This window comes from Pongo abelii, chromosome 1 (genome assembly GCF_028885655.2).
Source record: "Pongo abelii isolate AG06213 chromosome 1, NHGRI_mPonAbe1-v2.0_pri, whole genome shotgun sequence".
Lineage (NCBI taxonomy): Eukaryota > Metazoa > Chordata > Mammalia > Primates > Hominidae > Pongo > Pongo abelii.
Window position 1 is genome coordinate 111,420,893 of NC_071985.2, and position 19,866 is coordinate 111,440,758.

At 44.4% G+C, this 19,866-nt stretch overlaps 1 protein-coding gene, 1 long non-coding RNA gene and 1 other non-coding gene across 3 annotated transcripts in view; 2 read left to right on the forward strand and 1 right to left on the reverse strand.

Moving 5' to 3' along the window:
- The window catches only part of LOC100447686 (neuroblastoma breakpoint family member 12), a 2,265,351-nt gene that overhangs the window by 1,493,838 nt on the left and 751,647 nt on the right, over nucleotides 1-19,866 (forward strand).
- LOC129058950 (uncharacterized) lies at nucleotides 438-13,880 on the reverse strand. The gene is made up of 3 exons (XR_008524443.1): nucleotides 13,657-13,880; nucleotides 3,445-3,517; nucleotides 438-971 (listed from the first exon to the last, which is right to left on the reverse strand). It is a non-coding gene; the product is annotated as an uncharacterized LOC129058950 (long non-coding RNA).
- On the forward strand, nucleotides 13,984-14,055 carry TRNAH-GUG (transfer RNA histidin (anticodon GUG)). The gene has a single exon. It is a non-coding gene; the product is annotated as a tRNA-His (tRNA).

Sequence of the window (19,866 nt, forward strand, 5' to 3'; positions counted from 1 at the left end):
GCACAAGCCTGTAATTAGAGCTACTTGGGAGGCTGAGGCAGGAGAATCGCTTGAGCCCAGAAGGTGGAAGTTGCAGTGAGCCAGGATTGCGCATATTGCACTCCAGCCTGGGAGACAGACCGAGACTCTGTCTCAAACAAACAAACAAACAAAAATAAATAAATAAAAGAAAGATAAATTCTGCTAGGGAAAGAACCCAAGGACTATACAGTAGCTTCCTTTTTTTTTTTTCTTTATTAGCGCGGCTGTGACGTACTTGAGGGACAATTACAGTAAGTAAATGTAAAAACCACAGGGCACAAAGACAGGACCCTGCATTTGCCAGAAATGGAATCCAGGTCTCCCGTGTGGGAGGCGTGATTTCTACCCCTGAACTGCCAATGCCTTCTGACCCTGAGCTCTGCAGCTTTGGAAACAGTTAAGACACAGACTTGGGGAAAGGAGTCAAGATTTTCCCTGTGTTCTCTTTGATGTGACTAACAAAAAAGACACCCAAAGCAAAGGCTCCCAGTGGTGATTTGCATCAGGCAACACCATAAAGTTATGGCTTCACATTAAAAGAGCTGACTTGAAAAAGCCTTATTCTGAGTAGGCTCTGTGCAACTGGATAACAAACCTCTGTAGGAAAACATCAGAAATTCACCCAGTTTCTTGTCTCTGGTCCTGTATCCAGTGTGAGCCTGTGGAAATTTCTTGCCTCACTTGTTGGTGTCTTCTCTTTGCTTCCCCATTGCTTGGTGCCTCTCAAACCTTTTCCTCCCAACCTTGACAGGAACATCAGTACTTTCTCCAAAAAAGGCTGTCAGAGAACAGGGACCCCCGTTTGGAAAGCTGAACTCTTGGGACTATGCCTGGGATACTCCAGGAGACCAGGGTGATAATTGAACTTCTCTCCTCCTACACCTCTTTCGAATTCCTGGAAAAGGCCTGGGATTGCATCTTGCTTTTAACTTCTTATGCCTTGCAGAGACCTAAACAAGAGCGAAGAAATGGACATTTCACTCCTAGATTTCTTCCCTTCACCTCACCCTGGTCGGCCACCCAAGGAGGCCAGTTCAGGGAAAAACAGTTCCATTTGATTCTAGGTAGATGCTAGGATATTACTCCTCTAGCTAACAGAAAGTGTTCTTTTGTTGTTTGCTTTTGTTGGATATTCATGTTTTGACTCTCATTCTTTTGTTTATAATGAGCATGGTACAGATTTGCACTGCTCTTTTTGTTGCTGTTGCTTGTTTTCTTTCCTTTTCACATTTTTTATTTCCAACTTTTATTTTAAGTTCAGGGGTACATGTGCAGGATGTTCAGGTTTGTCTTATAGGTAAATTTGTGCCATGGTGGTTTGCTGCACCGGTCTTCCCATCACCCAGGTACTAAGCCCAGCATCCATTAGCTACTCTTCCTGATGCTCTCCCTCCTCCCAACCCCCACCCTCCAATAGGCTCCAGTGTGTGTTGTCCTTGCTCCCCAACCCCATGTATCCATGCATTCTCATATTCAGCTCCCACTTATAAGTGAGAACACACGGTGTTTGGTTTCCTGTTTCTGCGTTACCTTGCTAAAGATAATTGCACTGCTTTTGACCTGGCGCAGTCGTTCACATCTGTAATCTCAGCACTTTGGGAGGCGGAGGCGGAGGCGGGTGGATCATGAGGTCAAGAGTTCGAGATCAGCCTGGCCAATATGGTGAAACCCCCGTCTCTACTAAAAATACAAAAATTAGCTGGGCACGGTGGCACGTGACTGTAGTCCCAGCTAGTCGGGAGGCTGAGGCAGAAGAATCGCTTGAACCCAGGAGGTGGAGGTTGCAGTGAGCCGAAATCGTGCCACTGCACTCCAGCCTGGTGACAGAGCTAGACTGTGTCTCAAAAAAAAAAAAAAAAAAATATATATATATATATATGTATATGTATATCTCCCTCCTATACAATATATATGTGTATATATATATATATAAAATAATGTGCACTGCTTTGAATATTTAACACTTTTCTGCCCACTAAACCATTAGAGCCGGCATTTCCTTTTCTGTCCAGTCTGAGAGACTTAAATCCATTATAATTCACAGCAATTAGTGTTATACTGGAGATGACAGGCACAGTTAGTCTCATTCCCACCACCTCATTGTATGATTTCTGTGTTTTTGCTTTGTTTGTAAAATCTATTCCTGCCTTTCTTAACTAGACTGGTCTGTCTGGGTAAATTTTCTGTTTTCCTGTAGTGTTTTTGAAATTCCATGACCCTGATTAGTTAATATATTTTCTTAGATCTCGGGTGCACAGGGAGAAGGTAATCATGTACCTTAGCTCAGGGCACATTGTGGTGGCAGCTCTGAGCAAGGCCCTTACTAGCTTTCCTTCTTTTCTCTGTTTATCCCACTCCCATTTCCCTGTCCACTTCCAGAAATACATTCTGAGGAGTTTAGTATATGCTCTTTTATCTCACACTTTCTCTGCATATTTCAATAAGGGGATGTCTTTGGAAAACATACATTGTTCTTTGGGGATGGACGATGTTAAAACAACTTTAAAGTGTGAATTGGTTTCCAAAAACCCATTCCATCCTCTTTACTCCATTCTGTGTACTATCTTCTCAACTTTTCTATTCAAATAGAAAAGTTTGTGTATAAATGTGGGGAGGAAGAAAAGAGTCAAGCCAATGTAAAATGGGCAAAACACTTGAATGGTGTTTGTTTGCCAAAGAGAATTTCTTAATGGCCAAATCACATAAGAAGGGATTCTTGGCATCATTACTCATTCAGGAAACACAAATTTAAAATGCCGTGATACTCCATAACACACCCACCAGAATGAGTAACATTTAAGAGACAGGGAAAGCCACTGGCTTATAAAAATGCAGAGCAACTGTAATTCTTGCTGCTGGCAAGAGAATGCAATAGTATGGCTGGGAGTAGTGGATCATGCCTGTAATCCCAGCACTTTGGGAGGCCAAGCTGGGTGGATCACTTGAGGTCAGGAGTTTGAGACCAGCCTGGCCAATATGGTGCAACCCCATCTCTACTAAAAATACAAAAATTAGTCAGGTGTGCTGATGGGCACCTGTAATCCCAGTTACTTGGGAGGTTGAGGTTGAAATAGGAGAATTGCTTGAACCCAGGAGGCAGAGGTTGTAGTGAGCAGAGATCGTGCAACTGCACTCCAGCCTGGGTGACAAAGTGAGACTGTCTCAAAAATAAAATAAAATATAGTACAATACAATACAATACAATACAATAGTGCCACAATTCTAAAATACTGTCTGATAGTTTTCATACAGTTAAAAACACACCTACTTCATGACCCAGCCATTCCATTGCTGGGTTCATGCTCAACAGAAATGAAGGCACAGGCCCATAAAAAGGCCCATAGTAGAATATTTGTAAACACCTTATTCACAATAGCCCAAACTAGAAATATCCCAATTGTCCATCAACTGTAGTATACTCACATGTTGGAATAACACTCATCAATAACACCAAAGAGCCGAGAGACATGTCATAAAATGGAAGCATCTCATACCACTGTTGCATTAAAAAAAAGAAAAACACAGGCAAAATCAGTATAGTCCTTTATGTGATTTCTACAAGAAGCAAAAGTATACCACAGAGATAGAAATCAAATAGTGATTGCCTAAGTGAGGATGGGGTGAGGATTGACCGAAAAGGGGCTCTCAAGACTTCTTGGTCTGTTGAAAATGTCCCATAACTTGACCTAGGTGATGGTTTCTTTTGTCAAAGTGCGCTGGGCCACGCACTTAAGACTGGTGCACTTTGGTCTCTGTGGATTATAATTCAGTCATTTACTGACAGCAAAAAAATAATAAATAAATAAAAACAAAATTAAAAATTGGGGTTGGAGAATGTCATTAACTTTGGATTTTGTTGTATTCTATAGGTTTTACTTAAAATACCCAGTTGGAGTGCGAACTCTCATCTTCTCTTGTTCATTTCTGATTTGGCCTGAAAAGTCCCCATGGATTCTTGAAATATCTGAGCCAGAAAAACGGGTACAGCCACATCATGTCAACAGTAAAAGATTCCAATAAGGCTGACTGAGAGGGAGCACCTCACCTTTTGGGTGTCGTACTTGCTCAGAGAGGAGGCAAAAGTCTTTCAAGATGACCAGACCTCTAGGCGTGCAGGGTAGGGGTTCCTTCTATTTTCACCACTACAGAGAGTTCCTAAGTCACAGGAAAGTTGTGACCTCTCTAGCCGCAGGTCAACGGCGCCTCCTAGGCTGAGGTTGGAGGCGAAAGGGAAAGAAGAGCACTACACCCTAGAATGGACGTTGCCATGACTGGGATTCCAGCCAAGGCTGCTGCGGCCACAGCGTAGAGTGCTAACAGATACGACCACCGCAAGCCACAGGAGCTGAGGTGAACTGGGCTCCTTCTTTGAACTTAATGCAGGGCTGCTTCCGTTTTGTAGACCTAAGGATCCGCGTAGATTTCGTTCGTTCTTGGTGTCTCTCCATTTTTCCTCCCTTTCTTCCCCATTCTGCTACAATTAAAAAAAAAAAAAAAATTCTATAGTGTAGAGAACATTTCTGTAAGGGTAGAGAACAGGATGCGCCATTTTTACATTACAGCATTGATTTAATGCTTCTAATTTGAGTACATTCTGCAAATTTATCTTCCGTGGGAGCGATACCAAATCATATTCCAATTTGTTTCCCAATTCTATCAATGTCCCTTTTGTCATTTACTTGCCGGCACAACAAACTTTCTACACATCGATGCATGATACTCCACTGAGGGGAGAGGCATCCTCCTGGCCTCTCCTCTCTTCGGTTGTGAGGGGGTATACAACCGAGGGACATGGTGGACATCACACACAGATATTCTGTAGCATAGGATAAGCTGCTAAACTTCTAGGATGTTTTAAAGTCCTCCAACATCTGTAATTGTTTTCTGTGGTGACCAAGTCACGTGGGTCTGGAGAAGATGGGCCACAGTGACCTCTTTGACAGCTTTCTGTTAAGTCGCTTATATAAGGGCAGCAAAATCACAAAGGTCTCAGATGATTTTTTTCTTCTCCCGTTTCCTCTTTCCTTCATAAATCTTGATTTTGCTTTTATTTGACCAAACCAATCTAATGCCCATTCTCCCTCCTATACAACGGTAAATCAACATGCAAATAGCTATCCCTTTATTATTCTTTGATAGATTTCTGCAGTGGCTATGTCCATAAAAATTAGCCCATTTGCAATACATCACTGGAACCAACAGAACTCTGCACCCAACAGGCACCTTGTGCAGACCTGTACCCTTAGAGCTATTGGCTCATGTTCCTTCATTCTTCTATTGGAAATCATCAGTAGAAACTGAGCTCTTTGGCTTTTACCCACTACTATGGCTATAGTACATTTTCTCTCTCATCTCTCTCATTTTTGTGCCATGATTTTCTGCCATTAGTGACTCCAGTGTGGGTTTCTGGTTTTGATGTTACGAGTGAACTTCTGGGATCATTTTATGACCATGTAACAGTCGGTATTAAATTATTCTCTTGATGAAGATTTGTGTTGTTCCCAGTTTTTCCTTAGTATAAAAATGAGTTTAATAAGAACATTTTTGGTAGAAGCCTTATTGGATGTATTGTTCACTTAACGGGGGTAATCAATAAATGTAAGTGTGCTTCCTTCTCAGGTACGCTTAACTCGATGAGAAACTGCCAATTATTAGAAAAACTGTTGTGCTAAATTGCAGTCCAACTAACATCACACAGCAATATCTTACACCCTCCGAATGAGGAAGTGGGAGAGGCAACAATTTTCAAAATCAGTTTTTCTATGTTTCTTTTTATTTTTTTATGAACCCTTAATGGCAACTTTGAAGGTGGTTATGGTCACACCAAGTGTCACCACCAGCCTATTCAAGTTCTGCCGCAGAGCCATGGAGTGATACACCAGGGCAGCCCAGCCAAGTCTCAGGCTCATAAACACCAGACAGGAATAGATGCCTATGAAATGAGAAGGGTCAGATGATTCTTCCTCTCCTGCCATGTCTGTGCCTCTCTTTGCAGCTGCTGTGTTGCTAAAAACACTTGCTCGCACTTATTTTGTCAAAGATAAAGTCAGACGTTAGTCAAAGCTGTGAAAACATTTTATTCAGTAATTACTGACCATAGAGGAAGGGGCTGAGCTCCATCGCATTTGTGCAGAGGTGATGGCATTCTAATTGGAGAGTGAGGCAGGGAAGAGGGCAGGGGGCAGGGCACAAGTGAAACATTACAAAAGATTGGTCATTGTAAGCTTCTGCCTCATCAGGGCAGCTGTGTCTGCAAGCTGGCAATATTAGACGTCAGGATTCTAACCTCCCACAGAGAACGGAAGACAGAGATTCAGTCCTTCCTGAGGACTACACCTCAAAGGAATGGCTTTCAAATCCGGCAGAAAGACACACTGTAGTTCCTAGGAGATACATACATATCTCAAAGGGATTCCCTTCTTAGTAAGTGATATTAGAAAGAAAGATCCTGAACCTACCATCATCAGCAGGTATTGGCTAGAACTAAAGTATGTTGCCACAGTACCAGGAGATTGACATTGATACAAGCAAGGTACAGAACATTTCCATCAACACTGGGATTCATCATGTTGCCTTTTTATAGCCATGAACCTGTCTCTTCAGTGCTGCTCCTCCTTCCCTCCTTAACCCCTGGCCACTACTAATCTATTCCCCATTCATATAATTTATTCATTTCAAGAACGTTACGTAAGTGGAATCCTACAGGTCGCCTTTGGGATTACCCTTTGTCCACTCAGCATAATTCTGTGGAGATTCATCCAGGTTATTGTGGCTATCAATAGTTTGTTGTTTTTTAAAAAAAATTATTGAGGACTATTCGATGCTATGGATATATAACACAATTTGTTTAACCATTCACCTCATGAAAGTCGTCTATACATTTTTCCCCCAATTCTGGCTATTAAAAACAAGGCTGCTATAAACTTTAAGTACATGGATTTTGTGTGAACATAAGATTCTATTCCTCTGTGATAAGTGCAGGGAATACAATTCCTAGGTGGTATGGTAGTTGCACATATAGTTTTAAAAGTAAAAACTATACAGATATTCTCCAGAGTGGGCTGTAACCTTTCAGATTTCCACCAGCAATGTATGAGTGATCCAGCTTTCTCTGAATCCTTGACAGCACTTGTTGTGGTTACGCTTTTCTTTTGGCCATTCTGATAGGTATGTAACAATTTCCCATTGTGATTTTAATTAGTATATCACCAGTTGCTACTAATGTTCTGATTTTAACATATGAATTTGGGGTGGCTGGGCACAATGCATCCCATAACAATGTGTATTCTGGTGTGGTTGAGTGTTCTAAAATTGTCAATTGAAGTCCCGCTGGTTGATCACGCTGTTGGGTTCTTCTATATTCTTGTTGATTTTCTGTCTGGTTATTGTATAAATTGTTGAGAAAGGGGGACGTTGAAGCATACAGCTATATTTGTGGATTTGTCTAGTTCACTGTTCAGTACTTTCAGTTGTTGTTGCATAGACATTTATGACTTTTGTCAGGGGAGGAGTTGGTGGATTGGTTGTTTCCTCATTATATATTGTCCCTCTATGTCTCTGATTAGTTTCTTTATTCTGAAATGTACTATATCTGACATTAATATAACCAGTCTTGCTTTCCTTTGTCTAAGGTTTGCATGATACATCTTTTCCCATCCCTTTGATTTCAACTTGCCTGTATCATCATATTTGAAGGTAGTCTGTTTGTAGCCAGGATGTAGTTGTGTCATGTCCATTAACCTCCTCTGCCAATCTGTGTCTTGTAATTGGTATATTTAGGCCATTGATATTTAATATGATGATTGATAGGGTAGGGCTTAAGTCTGCCATTATATTTTTCCTTTTATGTTTGTTCTCTCTGGTGTCGTTTTCTGGATATGCTTTCTTTTTCTTACCTTCCTGTGGTGACTTGAACATCTTTGAGAATGGTGTTTTGCCTTATCCTTAGTGTTTCTGAGTATATCTGTTTGCATATCTCTCTTGGTTTCCCAGACATTCATATGTCTGTGCATCTCTATCTTACCACACAGTATACTGGTGTCATTGTTGTACCAGTTTGAATGAATGATAGACGAGTTACCTCCCTTGTAGGTCTCTTTACCCTCCCAGTTTATGATTGTTTCAAAGATTTTTTTTTACAGAGAGTTAGAACCACATCAAATGATGTTATGATTTTTTCCTGAAGCCGTCAATCGTAGTTTAGAAAGCTCAAGAGAAGAAGGAAGGCCTATTTTGCTTACTTTTTTTTTTTTTTTAATTTTCATACTGATGTCCCAAGGTTCCTTCTTTAATCATTTCCTTTCTGTCTAGAGCACTCCCTTTAGCCTTTCTTTTAAGATAGAACTGCTGGTCAGAGATTCCCTTAGCTTTTCTTAATCTGAAACTGTTTTGACCTTCCCCTTAATCCCTGAAAGATGTTTCTGCTGGAGAGAGGAGTCTGGGCTGACAATTGTTTTCTTTCACAGCTTGAAAAGTACCTGGCAACTTCATTCTGCCTCCATGGTTTCTCATGAGAAATCCATCATCCCCAGAATTGTTTTTCCTTTCTAGGTAAGGTGTCACCTTTCTCTGTTGCTTTCAAGATATTTTCTTTGTCTTTCATTTCCAACATTTTATTTTTTCATGTGTCTTGCCATAGACCTCTTTGGGTTTTATCGTATTTGGGGTTCTCACAGCTTCTTGAACCTGTAGATTTCTGTCTCTTGCCAACTCTGGGAAGCTTTTAGCCATTTACTTCTGTATGTTTTCAGCCTTGTCCTCTTCCTCTTCCCCTTCCAGACATAAATAACAAATTGAAAGTGAGACCTTTTGAGGTAGTTTCACAGGTCCCTGAGGTTCTGCTTACTTTCTCACCCAGTCTATTTTTTCCCTGTTAAGATTGTGTAATTTCTATTTTTTCATCTGTAGTGGATGGATTTCTTTGCTCTGCACCATCCATTCTGCTGTTGGGCCTATGTGCTGGACTTTTTATTTTGGTTGTTGTATTTTCCACTTCTAATACTTCCATTTGGTTCTCCGCTAAGTCTTGTATTTATTTGCTAAGGCTTTCTATTTGTCCATTGGTTTCGAATGTGCTCATAATTACTAAATCATTTTCATCAGGCTTGCTTGCTTTAAAATCTTTGTCAGACAATCCCAACACCTTCTCATCTTATTGCCAGTGTGTATTGCCTGTCTATTTTCATTCAGCATAAGATTTTCCTGGTTCTTGGTATGATGAATGATTTTCAATCGAAACTTGGACTTTTGGGTATTATGTTATCAGACTCTCGATTTTATTGAAAGCTTTCGTTTTAACTACCTTTTTCTGAGTCTGCTTCTGCAGGGGAAGGGGAGTGGCGCCATCTCGTTGTAGCCAGGTGTGTGTAGAAATCCAGGTTTCTCACCTGACCTACGTCTGTTGACACCCTGAGTGGAGGGCCCTCGAGGAAAGAGCGCGCGGATGAGGCCCCTTGGCTTGGGGCCTCTTGGCTTGGCAGCCCTGGAGGGGCGGCGTCCACACTCCTGCGCACCCGGGACTCGGAAGCTCAAAATCCGCTGGCTGCTGCAGCTTCTGGGAGCCGGAGAGTGTCAGCCAGGCGAATCCCGCACAGGGGCGCTTAGTTCTGGAACTGGATACCCCGCGGAAAGAATCGGGATCCTGTAGCCCGGTTATGGGTCTCCAGGGTCCTCATTTCGGGAGCAAGCGGGGAACCCTCAGCCCGGGCCTGTTGCGATCCGCAGTCTTCTTACCTGAGGGATCGCAGGTGCTTCCCAGGGCCTTTTGCTAGCACTTTCCTAGCGCCGCAGGAATGTCGAGATGCAGTCGAATTTCATCTGTCCCAGGCAGCAATACGCAGTTGCCCAAGGCGGCGCCTAAGATTTTCGTGGGTATGTCCTCAAGGGGCGGTGCTCGGGTCGTTTAGCTAGAGTAGGGTCAGGAGGTTCGCCTCACACACCAAAGGTGGCTTTCATAATGACCTTTTCTTTTTCTTTTTTTTTTAAGGGAGGGGAGGGGAGCTGAAGGTTGGGATGGGGGAACCTAGCTGCATCTCTGATCACAAGAAGCACGTGAGGAGTTCCATTACTACCTGAAACCCCGCTGAGCACTAGGAACCAGGCCTGGTTTGCCCGCCGTGAGTTGGATCCGTGAGTTGGATCGGGAGACGAGGGCGCCAGATGAGGTGGACTTCATGTTAGCTTTAGATCTAGAAATTTCCAGTCTTCTCATCTATCGCCAAAATCTTCTTTCTGAAGATTTCAAGCTGACAGCTACAATGTCCCTGAAACGAAGGAGGTCTTTCCTGTGAAGCCCACTTGGCTTCCTCGCGCCCCGAGGACAGTTGCGGAACCGGTCGAATTGTGTGGCGGAACAAAAGAAAATGAACCTAAATCTGCACCTGGAGCTCGAGCCAAAGACCCATCCATTCAGAGTTTCACGCTCTACTAATTGAGCTAGTTGGGGGCGAAAGGGGACCCCTACACATGTCTTTATTGGTAGAGCCCCTTGCGCCAGTTCAGAGATCAGGAATCAGAAGGATTCCGCTCGTCACTCACTGAGAGCCAAGTCCGCACTTCGGTGGCAAGGAAACCGAGGCTCGGAAAGAGAGCAAGTGCTTGGCTCTGCCTCACCCCTTGCTACAGCTAGGCTAGAATGGAACACCTGCTCAGTTTCTTTGCGGCCTGTCCTCAATACAGCCCAAAGCAGCGGCCAAGCTGGCAGAGGTGAGAGGTGTTGAGCAGCTGCCCAGTGACTGCCTGGAGCCCTGCAGTCCTGCAGCCCGCTTGGGTCACGGAGAGCCACTTTCAGTTGGGCTCTCCTTCTCTTAGAAAGTTAATCTTTACCTTCTCTTTTTTCCTCTGTAAAGGAGACCATTGTGTCTGTCAGCTTCCCTGGTGGTCTAGTGGCAAGGATTTGGCGATTTCATCCCTGCTGCCGGGGTTCAATTCCCGTTGAAGGAACACATTTTGCAACATCCCCAAATTGTGTGTGAAGATTTCATAGAGAAACATACGGGTGATGATTAAAATGCAGAAATGTGTTCCCAGCAGCAATATTTGTGATAAGGAACAGCAATATTGTAATAATAAATGTTCATCAATTAGGAAATGTTATATGTTGCGATCACTCCATACCCTAAAAGGATATGCAATTATTTCAAAGATGGACGTAGATAATAATAGCCATGATGAGGCCACCGATGATAATGGCTAATGCTCTTGGAGCATTTACTATGCCTCAGGGCATGGGTTCAATGTTTTACTGCCGTGTCTTATTTAAACTTGGAACAACCCATTCGGAAACGCATTCCTATTGCGCCTATTTTACAAGGCAGAAATGGAGGCACAGAAAACCTGAGTGACTTCAGAGTCACACCGCCACGGAATGAGGCTATCTGCTCGCATCTACGGCTTCATGGACAGAAGTGTCCAAGATTCTCTTGTTCTTCTGCTAGGGATTGTCATCTTCTCAGAGATGTGCAGCCTGAAGAATCAGTGAAGGCAGGTGCAACGAGGAGGGAGGGACAGAAAGGAGGTGTATATTGGGCTTGGGGTAGGTAGGTTCTGGAGCTCCAGAACTGAGCTTCGAGCAGACAGAGAAGCAACATCTTTAAGGTACTGAGGGCAGGGGAAGTTAACCTGGAATACTATGTCAGAAAAAATAAATTCCCAAAACTGGAAGAGAAATAAAGACATTTAGGCTGGGTGCGGTGGCTCACGCCTGTAATCCCCAGCACTTTGGGAGGCTGAGGCGGGTGGATCACGAGATCAGGAGATCGAGGCCATCCTGGCTAACACTGTGAAACCCCGTCTCTACTAAAAATACAAAAAAATAGCCGGGCGTGGTGGCGGGTGCCTGTAATCCCAGCTACTGGGGAGGCTGAGGCAGGAGAATGGTGTGAACCCGGGAGGTGGAGTTTGCAGTGAGCCGAGATCGCGCCACTGCACTCCAGCCTGGGCGACAGAGCGAGACTCCGTCTCAAAAAAAAAAAAAGAACATTTAGAGATGTACAAAAGCTGACCGAATTCACTACCAGCCAGCCGAGCCACACTGCAAAAACTGTCAAAGGGGTCCTCCACGCAGAAGGAACCCAATACCAGACGAAAATCCAGATCTACACGAGGAAATGAAGAACACCAGAAATGGGTAACTATACTAGGTATTTTCTCATTTTTTAAGTTTCTTTTGTAAAAATTTGACCATTTAAACAAAAGCAACAATGGGTTGTGGGGTTTATAACATGCCCAAAGGTAAAGTGCATGTCAGCAATAGCGTCAAGGCCAGAAGGCGAGGTATAATATCACTTGAAGGTTGACTGTGATAAGTTAAAAAGGTTTGCTATAAGCCCTAAGGCAATTACTAAAATAATATAACTATTAGTTATAGCTAATAAGCCAACAGAGGAGAGAGAATGGAATTATATAAAAACCGCGTGAACACTATGATAGAGTAATTGCTCTTCCTATAGTAATTGCACCTCTATCCTATAGAAATACTTACACCAGTGGCTAAAAATGCCCGTACAAGAATGACTAGAGCATCATATGTAATTGTAAAATCACAGAACCAATTTAACCTCAAAAGCGTGTGGAAAGGGCTAAATGAATGACAGAGACAGAGAGAGAGAGAGAGAGAGAGAAAGAGAGAGAGGGGAGAGAGAGAGAGGCAGAGAGAGAGAGAGAGAGGGAGAGAGAGAGAGAGAGAGAGAGGGAGAAAGAAAGAGAGAGAGAGAGCGCGCGCGCCAGGCGCGGTGGCTCACTCCTGTAATCCCAGCACTTTGGGAGGCTGAGGCGGGCGGGTCACGAGGTCAGGAGATCGAGACCACCCTGGCCAACATGGTGAAACCCCGTAGCTACTAAAAATACAAAACTTAGCTGGGCAAGGTGGCGCATGCCTATAATCCCAGCCACTCGGGAGGCTGAGGCAGGAGAACTGCTTGAACCAGAGAGTCGGAGGTTGCAGTGAGCCGAGATCGCGCCAGGGCATTCCAGCCATGCAACAGAGCGAGACTCCGTCTCAGAAAAAAAAAAGGTGAGAGAGTTCCCAGAATCCTAGTGGACCTTGATTTACTTCCTCATGTCCTGCGCGAGACACGGAGGAGCGGAGGGTAACGTTGGTCTCGCTCTGCCTTTCCATGACACCATGTGCTCGATAGAAGAAAGTTGCCAGCGGTTTAAGCATTTTTAAAATGCAAGAAACGCTCCATAGAACAGGCTCGAACCACCCACCTCCAGACTTGGAAGCAAGCATACCACCCGACTGAGACACACAGACAGTCAACTCTCCTTCTGATATCACCAGACCAAGGGCCCATCCAACGTTCGGCGGAGCCACTGCCTTTTGCAGAACAATTGTGCAGGCTCCAAAGCCTCGGAAAACCTGAGAGGCGCATCTTGCCGGCTAGGGTTGAAACCCGTGCATTGGGTGATTCCGAAGCTGGAAGGGCAGCGGAATGGCCTTCGCCCCGTCCTGACCCTCGCAGGCGTCAGACCCAGCATCCCAGGAAACGCCCGGGTCCGCGACTCCCTGGGCCTGAGCCGCGTGGGTCCCAACGGAAGCAAGCAGAACGCCCCCTAGGCTCTAGTGATGGCTCTTCCCGTTCTTGGCTCCGCCTTCACCCGAGTCTCTAAGCTGCTTGCGCTCCCCTCGCTCACCTCGGCCTCCGTCGGTGGGGCGGGAGAGAGGAAGGGTGAAAAGCAGAAATACGGAGAGGCCCGAGAGAAGCAGAGGAGGTGCGGATCAGGACAGAGAGACCTCCCGAGAGAGGCTGGTGCAGGGAGGCCCAGGCTGGAGTGGAGGAGATGAGAATTGTTCTCATCACGTATGAAGATTGGGAGGAAGGGAGGGAAAAGCAGAGCGGGCATGAAAGAAAAGCGCGAGTCCCCTGTGGCTGTCTGGGAACAAATCCGCCTAATAATTGAAATCTCTTGACGTCAAAATGGCTAGAGCAAACCCAGCCATCGCGGCTTGGCCTGTGGCTCGCCGTGATCGTATAGTGGTTAGTACTCTGCGTTGTGGCCGCAGCAACCTCGGTTCGAATCCGAGTCACGGCACGTTAGTCTAAGCTATCAGCTGTTCTCTTTTGCTCCCGCAACCAGGCGCGTCAGGGGAAGGAAAAGAGACCCCACAGCTCACTAACTTGGCGAGGAATCCAAGGGAAACCCTGGACGTGCTCCCTCCTGTTTCTGAGCCTCACGCAGCAAATAACCCAGTCAGCCCTGTTGGTGGCTTACACGAAGGCAATGGTGTGCTCAGAACCGTTTTTCCGGTCACTGGGGGCACGTCGGGGTAAGGAAAAGAGACCTCACAGCTCACTAACCTGGGGAGGAGTCCAAGGGAAACTCTGGACGTGCACCGTCCTGTCTCTGAGCCTCACAGAGCAAATAACCCAGTCAGCCCTGTTGGTGGTGGCTTACACGAAGGCAATGGTGTGCTCGGAATCTGCTTTCCAGTCACTGGGGCTGTTACACACGAAACGACAACAAGCTTTTAATGACTTTAAACTCCAAACTCTTTGTTGTGGCCTACAATGGCTTGTCTCCGTGCCCGTCACCAAGTTTGTATGCCAACAGCAAAGTGTGGGGAAAGGCAATCTGGTGCCAGGGGTCTTTCCACCTCCACTCTGCTGGGTAGGAATGGGCCTTGGGCCTGGAGCACTTCCTTCCCAAGAGATAAGGAGTCCTCACAGCCTGTGCTGGACTCACCTCCTTGTGTGGGAGTATCTTTCCCCGGATCAGACTTAGTGTGTACCCCTTTGTTCCACTTAAGCATGTGCATCAACTGGCACCTGGCCAGCTGCTGTATCTGCGCGGGCCGCGCCCCCCCCAACCCCCACCCGCTGAGGGGAGGGGGCGGGGCCCTCTCTTCTGCTTCTCAAGAGGCTGTGTGTGCAGGCCAAATGGAGGGACCTGCTGGCCATGGGGGACCAACGCCCACGACTGAAGCGGAGCCCACATCCCGCTCTGTCTCCTCTCTGTGTGAATAATGTGTTGTTCTTCCGTCCAGTGCTTGACTGCCATGTATTTCCTTGGCGACTCTGATACCAAGAGGCTAGGGCCAGAAGTGTTCAGACTTCTACTCCTGCTGATAGGAAACAGATGCCACTTGCTGGACAAGATGAATGAAGATTCTTCTTGTGCAGGTCTTTTTGTGGACACGTGCATTCATTTCCCTTGAGGAATACCAAGTACTGGAATTGTTGGGTCATAGGGTAGGTGTAATATTAACTTTATTAGAAACGGCCAAATGGTTTCTTCCAGAATGCTTTCTCACCAGCAAGGAGAGTTCCACCGGCTGAGCATCCTTGACAGCACGCGGTGTTTACTGTTTTTTTAAATACACCTGTTCTGGTGGATGTAAAACAGTACCACATCGTGGCTTCAATTTGTGTTTCCTTTAATGAGTAATGCTGTTGAGCATATTTGCTAATGCCTTTTCACCGTTTAGCGATCCTTCTTTGCGAAGACAGGCTTTGAAGCATTTTCCCTAATTCAATTGGCTTTGCTTTTTATTACTGATTTGTAAAAAGTACTCCCTATATTCAAGATTTGAGTTATTTTTTTTTTTCAGGTAAACAGTGCAATTACCTTCTCCCAGTCTGTGGCTCACCTTCTCACTTTTTCATGGTGATTCTTGATGAGCAGAAGTTGATAACTTCGGTGAAATTCTACTTTGCTTTATTTTTTCCTGTTATCTCTTAAGGCAGAAATGTATTCTGCTACATTCTCTTCCAATAACTTTAGGGTTTCGTTTTAATTTCTGAATCTATGGCATATCAAATTCATCTCCTGACCACAGCAAACTTAGCATCTGCTAATGTCCTGATCATCAGAAAACCTCTCTATACTGTAAATACACTGGCAAGAGTTACTTCTCTGCTGTTGGACAGCTATGGGCCCTGTGCCTCCCTCCATTTCTTCCCTACTGCTCTCTCCCTCCATCTCCTTCTCTGTCCTTCTCTCTCTTCTCCAGTGTAGCTGGGAATCCCAGAGACACCTGAAACAGAGAAGTGGACAGGTCCAGTCTAATCTATGTCCAAGAACCCAGGTTCTGTGCTGGAAATCTATGTCAGCCCTTGCCTGACCTTGGTTAACTATCTTAAATTTTATGTGCCTCAACATTTTTCTGTGGAAGGTTAGGCCTCTTTGGAACTCTGCCTTACACTGCTGTTGTCAGACGTGCCTGGATTTAGTGACTACTCAATCAATAACGTAATCACTAGAATTATAAAAATCATTGTCATTGTCCTCTGCCTTATTTGTGAACAATCACTCTCCAGATTGTTTTCACTTTACCTTTGCTTCTAGAACTTCACGCAGGTGGAATCACGGTGCATCTACTCTGTTCTACATGCTTCTTTCTCTCTGCATAATGTCTCTGGCTCTATCCACTGCTGAGTGTAGCAGAAGTTCATTCCTCTTTCAATGCTGAGTAGTATTCCATTGCAAAGAAACAGCACAGTTTGTTGGCCATTCCCGCCCCACCCCCACCCCGATAATGAGCATCTGGGTATTGGCTATTCTGAATAAACCAGTATTGGGTATTCTGAATAAGCCTGCTTTGAACTTTCTTCCCACAAGAGATTTTGAGGGCACCTGTTTTCGTGTCCCTTGGGGAAAACCTACGTGCCTAATTGCTGGTACCAAAGAGTGAGATAATGTGCAAGTTCATAAAAACTGCAAAAACTTGTGCCAAAGTAGTTGTGTCATTTTACATTTCCACCAATGACGTGTGAGAGTTGTGGTTGTTCTTCATCTTCTCCAAGATTGGGTGTTTCCTCTCCTTATAAATTTAGCCATGCTACTGGGAGTTATAGTGGTGTCTCAATGTGGTTTTAATTTCCATTTTCCTGATAGCTAAACATATTGTATGTGCTTTATTCACCATGTGTGTACCTTTTATTCTTATGTATCTGTTCAAGTCTTTTACTCATCTAGCATACTTGGGTTGATTGGTTTTTCTTGTTGTTATTTTTGTTTTTGTTGTTTTAATTACCAGGTAAGAAGATCTCACCATACTTTATAGTGACAGGGTTTGGGGGTCAGATAGGTTCTGTGACTATTTTCTCCCTGTCTGAGGCTGTCTCATTTCTTCACTTTCCTTGTTGCCTCTTTTGATGAGAAGATATGGCTAATATTGATGAAGTCTAATTTATCAAGTCTTTCCTTTACACATTTTTTTTCTGTGCCCTATTTAATAGATCTCTGTCTACCAACAAGTCACAAAGTATCCATGAAATGCTTTATAACTTTGGCTTTTAAGTTTTGGTCTATAATGTGTCTCAAGTTACTTTCAAGTGTAGTGTAAGGGAGAATTAACCTTGTTCGTCTCCCCCTTCTCCTTTATGAAAGGCAATAAATTGAGACTATTTCCTTTGCCCCATTGAACTGCTTCTATTGAAAACCTATGGCCGGTCATGGTGGCTCATGCCTGTAATCCCAGCACTGTGAGAGACTGAGGCAGGTAGATCACTTGAGCCCAGGAGTTGGAGGCCAGTCTGGGCAATGTGGCAAAACCTCGTGTCTACTAAAATGCACCTGTAGTATGAGCTACCTGGGAGGCTGAAGCAGGAGGATTGCTTCAGCCTGGGAAGCAGACATTACAGTGAGCCGAGATGGGGCCACTGCACTCCAGCCTGGATGATAGAGTGAGACCCTGTCTCAGAAAACAAAAAGAAATTAACAAACAAGCAAAAAACCTATGTACTGTATAGCTGTGGGTCAGTTTCAGGTCTCCCAAGTCAGTCTGTTAATGCATTTGTGTCTCCCAATGCCACTTGCACACTGCCTTGTTTATAACAGCTTAGAGTGAGTCTGAAACTCAGGTTGTGCAAGTCCTCTGGTTTTGTTCTTTTTCACACAGCATAATAAGCTTTGAAATAGGTCATAACTCATGTGACCATCACATAGGTCAAGATATGCTGTCACTTCATCCCTCTCATTTCAGCATGGGACACAAGTCCTTGCTCATCTATGCTGATTGCCGCCTTGGGGCCAAGGATCCCTGTTATGGGAAGTCAGGGTCCCCAAATGGAGGGACTGCCTGGAGCCAAGGCAGAGGAACATAAATTGTAAAGATTTCATCTTAATATGGACATTTGTCAGTTCTCAAATAATACTTTTATAATTTCTTATGCCTGTCTTTAATCTCTTAATCCTGTTATTGTCGTAAGCTGAGGATGTACCTCACCTCAGGACCACTGTGATAATTGTGTTAACTGTACAAATTGATTGTAAAACATGTGTTTGAACAATATGAAATCAGTGCACCTTGAAAAAGAACGGAATAATAGCAATTTTTATGGAACAAGGGAAGGCAACCATAAGGTCTGACTGCCTGTGGGGTCGGGCAAAAAGAGTCATATTTTTCTTCTTGCAGAGGGCCTATCAATTAATGTGCAAGTAGTAAACATATCGCTAAATTCTTTTCCTAGCAAGGAATATTAATATTAATACCCTGGGAAAAGAATGCATCTCTGGGGGGAGGTCTATGAACGGCCACTCTGGGAACGTCTGTCTTGTGAAGTTGAGATAAGGACTGAGATAAGCCCTGGTCTCCTGCAAAACTCTCAGGCTTACTAGGGTTGGGAAAACTCAGCCCTGGTAAATTTGTAGTCAGACGAGTTCTCTGCTCTCAACCCTGTTTTCTGTTGTTTAAGATGTTAATCTAGACAATACACGCACCGCTGAACATTGACCCTTATCAGTGGTTCTGCTTTTGCCCTTTGCCCTGTTATCTTTGTTGGACCCTTATCAGTGGCTCTGCTTTTTGCTCTTTGAAGCATGTGATCTTTGTACCTACTCTCTGTTCTTGCACACCCTCCTCTTTTGAAACCCTTAATGAAAACTTGCTGGTCTGAGACTCAGGTGGGCATCAGAGTCCTACCAATATGTGATGTCACCGCTGGCAGCCCACCTGTAAAATTCCTCTCTTTGTACTGTCTCTCTGTATTTCTCAGTTGGCTGACACTTATGGAAAATAGAAAGAACCTACATTGATATATTGGGCACGGGTTCTCACAATAGATCCTCTCTTTTACCCTCTGGAGAGAATAAATCTTCAGTTGTCTGCAGGGAGGATGAACACACAAAAAGTCCACAACACTCAGCACAGAGTCCAGATTTTGGTGGTGGGGTTGGTGGGGAGGAAGCTCACATTTCAGGCCTTTCAAAATCTTAGGATAAGTTTTCTTTATTTCTAACTGTGAAATATACAAAGCTTTGGGTCATTTATAATTTCTTCTTCTTCTGGAAAGATCACAGGAAACCTAATATTTGTGTCCCCCCAAAATGCCTTGGTTGAAGCCCTAACCTTCCCCTGTCCACCCCTGGAAAGTGTTAAAATTAGGAGGAGGGGCCTTTGGGAGGTAATTAGAGCCAGAGAGTGGAGTCCTCCTGAGTGGGATTAGTGCCCCTATAAAAGGGACACTAGAGAGATTTCTCAGCCTCTTTCAGCCCCCTGCAGATATAGTGGGAAGATGGCAGTCTATGACCAGGAAGAAGTTCCTCACCATAACCCTACCATGCTGGCACCTTGATCTTAGACTTCCAAACACCAGAACTGTAAGAAATGTCTGTTGTGGATCAGCTACCCAGTTTATTGTACATTAGCTCCAACTAAGACTGAGATGGAGTCCCATGGAGGGTGTCTAATTTTTGATGCTGGTCATTGCGTTCTTCAAGTGGGATGTTGCAAATTAGAAACTGAGGGAGAGCTGACCTTTCCTGCATATGAAAGAAGAGAGTGGAGGGGCAGAGATACAGAATGCGGAAGAACAAGCTGGAACCCTTCCTTACACCTTATACAAAAATTAATTCAAGATGGATTAAAGACTTAAACATTAGACCTAAAACCATAAAAACCCT